We start from the raw sequence: 6,286 nt of genomic DNA, 5'->3' as shown, positions 1-6,286 counted from the left end.
ACCAGCCTGCGTCCATAGAGCGCTGCACGTTTCGAGCCAGCGTTTGTGGAGACGACCATCGATCTAGTGTAGCAAAAATCTACAACTACATCCACATGGATACTCTGCAAATCACATTCTAATGCCTAGCAGAGGGTTCATGGAACCACCTTCACAATTCTCTTTTATTCCAATCTCGGAAAGCGCGCGGAAATGAACACCTATTTCTTTCCCTACGAGCTCTAATTTCCCTTCTTTTATCGTGGTGATCATTCCTCCCTACGTAGGTCAGTGTCAACAAAATATTTTCGCATTCAGAGGAGAAAGTAGGTGATCGGAATTTCGTGAGAAGATTCCGTTGCAACGAAAAACTCGTTTCTTTTAATGATTTCCAGCCCAAATCCTGTATCATTTCTGTGGCCCTTTCTCCCATATTTCGCGTTAATACAAAACGTGCTGCCCTTCTTGGAACTTTTTCGATGTACTCCGTCAGTCCTATCTGGTAAGGATCCAACACCTCGCAGCAGTATTATAAAAGAGGACGGACAAACGTAGTGTAGGCAGTTTCCTTAGTAGGTGTGTTACATTTTCTAAGTGTCCTGCCAATAAAGCGCAGTCTTTAGTTAGCCTTCCCCACAACATTTTCTATGTGTTCCTTCCAATTTCAGTTGTTCGTAATTGTAATACCTAGGTATTTTGTTGAATTTATGGCTTTTAGATTAGACTGATTTATCGTGTAACCGAAGTTTAACGAGTTCCTTTTAGTACTCATGTGGATGACCTCACACTTTTCGTTATTTATGGTCAACTGCCACTTTTCGCACCTTTCAGATATCTTTTATAAATCGTTTTGCAGTTTGTTTTGATCTTCTAATGACTTTAATAGTCGATAAATGACACCGTCATCAACAAACAACCGAAGACAGCTGCTCAGATTGTCTCCCAAATCGTTTATATAGATAAGGAACAGCAAAGGGCCTATAACACTACCATGGGGAACGCCAGAAATCACTTCTGTTTTACTCGATGACTTTCCGTCAATTACTACGAACTGTGACCTGTCTGACAGGAAATCACAAATCCAGTCACATAATTGAGACGATATTCCATAAGCACGCAATTTCACTACGAGCCGCTTGTGTCTTACAGTTTCAAAAGCCTTACGGAAATCCATAAATACGGAATCAAAAAAAATGGCTCTGAGCACTATGGGACTCAACTTCTGAGGTAATCAGTCCCCTAGAACTTAGAACTACTTAAACCTAACAAACCTAAGGACATCACACACATCCATGCCCGAGGCAGGATTCGAACCTGCGACCGTAGCGGTCACTAAATACGGAATAGATCTGAAATCCCTTGTCAATAGCACTCAACACTTCATGTGAATATAGAGCTAGTTGTGTTTCACAAGCCGGTCGGTGTGGCCGTGCGGTTCTAAGCGAGTCAGTTTGGAACCGCGTGACCGCTACAGTCGCAGGTTCGAATCCTGCCTCGGGTACGGATGTGTGTGATGTCCTTAGGTTAGTTAGGTTTAAGTAGTTCTAAGTTCTAGGGGACTGATGACCTCAGTAGTTAAGTCCCATAGTGCTCAGAGCCATTTTTTTGTGTTTCACAGGAACGATGTTTTTTAAACCCATGTTAACTATGTGTCAATAGACCGTTTTCTTCGAGGTGATTCATAATGTTCGAACACAATATAAGTTCTAAAATCCTGCTGCATATCGACATTAACGATATGGGCCTGTAATTTAGTGGATTACTCCTACTACCTTTCTTGAATATTGGTGTGACCTGTGCAACTTTCCAGTCTTTCGGTACGGATCTTTCGTCGAGCGAACAGTTTTATATGATAAGTATGGAGCTAATGCATCAGCATACTCCGAAAGGAACCTAGTTGGTATTCAGTCTGGACCAGAAGACTTGCTTTTATTAAGTGATTTAATGTTGCTTCACTACTCCGAGGATATTTACTTCTACGTTACTTATGTTGGCAGCTGTTCTCGATTCGAATTCTGGAATATTTACTTCGTCTTCTTTTGTGAACACATTTCGGAGGGCTGTGTTTAATAACTCTGTTTTGGCAGCATTGTCTTCGATAGTATCTCCATCGCTATCGCGCAGAGAAGGCATTGATTGTTTCTTGCCCCTAACATACTTCACATACGACCAGAATCTCTTTGGATTTTCTGCCAGGTTTGGAGACAAAGTTTCGTTCTAGAAACTGTTATAGGCATCTCGCATTGAAGTCCGCGCTAAGTTTCGAGCTTCTGTAAAATAACGCCATTCTTGGGGATTTTGCGTCTGTGTAAATTTTGCGTGTTTGTTTCGTTGATTCTGCAACAGTGTTCTAACCCGTTTTGTGTACCAAGGAGGATAAGCTCCGTTGTTTGTTAATTTATTTGGTAGAAATCTCTCAATTGCTGCCGATACTATTTCTTTGAATGTAAGCCACGTCTGGTCTATACTTATATTATTGATTTGGAATGAGTGGAGATTGTCTCTTAGGAAGGCGTCAAGTGAATGTTTTTTGAATATGTATATTTTTCGCCCGAAGAGGCGACACTCTTCCATTAATCTGCAATCGAATCCCAATGGTCACGTGCCCACTGCAACCGTAATGGGCGACAATGCTGGGTCAACATGCGAACACGTAGGCGTGGTCTGCTGCGGAGCTCCATGTTCAGCAATGAACGATGAACGGTATTGGTCTCGTGGTTAGGGCGCTCAGTCCGGAACCGCGCGACTGCTACGTTCGCAGGTTCGAATCCTGCCTCGGGCATGGATGTGTGTGATGTCCTTAGGTTAGTTAGGTTTAAGTAGTTCTAAGTTCTAGGGGACTGATGATCACAGAAGTTAAGTCCCATAGTGCTCAGCGCCATTTGAACCATTGAACCGAAACACTTGTGAGGTGCCACAGATCACCAACCATCCTACTTTACAGAGCAGACAAGCCTCTGTACCCCACGTTCTGTGAAGAGTCGTGGACGTCCAACCTTTTAGCCCCTAGTGGTAATTTCCCTCTCCTTCTACCTCTTTCCGTAGATGCCCACGACAGTAGTTCGTGAACATTCGACCAGCTTCGCCGTTTTCGACGTACTCATTCACAGGCTCTGTGTAATAATAATCTGGCCAGATTTCCCCATTTGCAGCCCATATCTTCGCTAGGATGATCTCCCGTCCGTGCCTGCTCCGCTTACATAGTTTTGTTATCGCGTCACGTGCTCGCGATGCCACCAGGCGGCGTCCAACGTCGCGTGGGCAGTGGTCATAATGTTTTGGCTTATCAGTGTATAACACTGTTGGTAGCTTGGGTTTCCTTTTTTCTCTTTTCTCACTAATATACCATAGCTTTTAGCCTTATTTCTCGTTTTGTTTAACTGCAGGTAATTTGGTGATGCTCTAAACGTACGAATCCGGTCGTGACATTATAAAGAGTATAAATGCAGTGTGGTGTGGACATTACATTTTGGCACCTAGTGCGTGGAAAACACATAACAATGTGTTGCTCAAATGTCACAAATGCTACAATGGCCGCATGAAGTTCGTCACTGGCCGCTTGAAAGACAGAGAGAGTGGCAGTACGTATTGATAATCGCCGATGGCAGCGGGTGATTTCGTCGACAAGCGTATGAAACAGTGTCCCCGACTTATTATCATATCTATCGAGCGAACGGCACACGAACTACTGTCCAATGTGCATAAACTTGTTCTCCAGCAGCATCGCCATTCCCCCTGAACTCTGTCAGAATCGTATGATAATTACACGACAGATCACCCGATCTCAATCGTACTAAGCGTGGCTGTACTGTCACAGTGACAATCGTACTCCTAAGGATCTCGGTCCGTCCACCACCACCGGCAGCCATAAGGGCGGGAAGCCTGACGATGGTCCGAGGAAAGGGCCGAAACCGGTTGCCAACAAATTAAAAAAAAAAATCTGAAAACGCGATCGGTACTGTTTTTATTGATTTTTAACATTTTATACCGATCGCTGTGCTCCAGACAAGAAAGCTTTCTAAAAATTTGGCTTGCATGGAGTTTTATAAACACCTAAAGAGGAAAAAAGACTTGCTTAAAAAGTTGAAATCTTCCGGAAAATAAGGTTCACCAACTACTTCTGCCGCAAAACATTCCATGTAATTGTGATCTGAAAAAAGTATTTATATTAAACAAACTTGTTACCTCATTTGTACACCCCCATCTCAAAGTTCAAATGGTTCAAATGGCTCTGAGCACTATGGGACTCAACAGCTGTGATCATCAGTCCCCTAGAACTTAGAACTACTTAAACCTAACTAACCTAAGGACATCACACACACCCATGCCCGAGGCAGGATTCGAACCTGCGACCGCAGCAGCAGCGCGGTTCTGGACTGGAGCGCCTAGAACCGCACGGCCACCGCGGCCGGCCATCTCAGAGTGTCCCGACGAGGTCTCACCTAGCTTTATGAACCCTAGTACGGCATGAAAAGTGACAATTGACTCTAAAAAACATGAAGTGTGAAGTCATCCATATGAGTACTAAAATGAACCCACTAAATTTCGATTACAGGATAATACACACAAATATAAGGGCTGTAAATTCAAATAAATACTTAGAGATTACGGTTACGAATAACTGCAACTGGAACGACCACGTAGATAATGTTGTGGGAAAAGCAAACAAAAGACTGCGATTTATTGGCGGAAAACTTAGAAAATGAAACAGATCTACTAAAGACACTGTACACCACGCTTGTTCGTCCTCTTCTGAAGCGATGTGGGACCTGCATCAGCTACTATTGACGGAGAACACGGCAAATGTTCAAAGACGAGCAGCTCGTTTTGTACTACAGCGAAATACGGGAGAGCGTGTCATGGATATGATACAGGGACTGGGGTGGCAATCATTAAAGAAAAAGGGATTTTCGTTGCGCCAGAACCTTCTCATGAAATTTCAGTCACCATCTCTGTCCTCAGACTGAAAATATTTTGTTGATTTACACCTACTTAAGAAGGAATAGTCTTCATACTAAAAATAAGAGAAATCAGGGCTCTCGCGTTGTTCGAGAGTGGAACGGTAGAGAAATAGATTGAAGGTAGTTCTATGAACTCTCTGCCAGGTACTTAATTTGTGAATTGCAAAGTAATGACGTTGATGTAGATGCAGATTGGCCTGGCCAGAGTCCGTACCTGAACTCCCTGAACGTAATGAAACGCCTTTGGGATGAGTTAGAAAGTTGAATTCGCATGAGACAGCAGCTTACATCATTACCGTTGCTGGTTTTGTCTCTTGAGAAAGAATAGGCTACCATTCCTCCACAGGTATTCAGTTACCTCGTTGAAAATGTCCTCAACAGAAGCCGTCATAAAGGCTAAGGGTGGACCCATCCATATTAATGCCCACCAGTAAATGTCCGGATACTTTTGATCAGAAAGTGTATGCGGTGGTAAATGGTGCGACGCGTGGCTGGCTTCCTCAGGCGGAAAGAAGTTGTTACACAATACACTAGAAGAAGTTGTTACACTACTTAGGTTCAAATGGCTATGAGGACTATGGGACTCAACTGCTGAGGTCATTAGTCCCCTAGAACTTAGAACTAGTTAAACCTAACCAACCTAAGGACATCACAAACATCCATGCCCGAGGCAGGATTCGAACCTGCGACCGTAGCGGTCTTGCGGTTCCAGACTGCAGCGCCTTTAACCGCACGGCCACTTCGGCCGGCTGCTCATGAGTGTACGCTACTTGTTGATGTAAATTCCTTTTCTTTGTTTTAGAAAAAAATAATAATTAAAAACAGAAAACGTATTGATTGGTAAATATAATGAAAGTGAGGTGGTAAGTCGTCAGATAAAACGTGTGTAGCGATCTGGTTCGATGGTTCCAAGCGCTCACGCAGTAACGGTCTTGCCCATATTCGATCGATGGTGAATTTCAGAGAAATCGGACGTTATTGCACGCTGCTAACCGGGCGACAAAAGACTCCAGCTGACACATTCCTCCACGTGAGCCTGCTCCTTAACGCCGCATTACCTTGCTTAGCGCAAAAGTTGGCGGGCAAATGTCGTGTCGTGCACCCGGCAAGGTTGTGTGGATCACGAGCGGTCCCATCGGCTTACGTTTACACGTCACGCAAGAACTAAGAAAATTAAGGCTTTCTCAACAAAGAGAAACGGAGAATTGAATTCATCACATTTTTTTAAGAACGAACATTAATTCACGGCACTCTGGAAAAAGCCATGGCTCTTGTTATCGGAGGACAGAGCGGGTAGTACTGTTGGTATTCCACTAGTTAACAGATTCGTTGCCTGTAATGCTTTA

The sequence above is a fragment of the Schistocerca piceifrons genome, chromosome 1, assembly GCF_021461385.2.
Source record: "Schistocerca piceifrons isolate TAMUIC-IGC-003096 chromosome 1, iqSchPice1.1, whole genome shotgun sequence".
Taxonomy (NCBI): Eukaryota; Metazoa; Arthropoda; class Insecta; order Orthoptera; family Acrididae; genus Schistocerca; species Schistocerca piceifrons.
Note: the sequence above shows the minus strand (reverse complement) of the source record.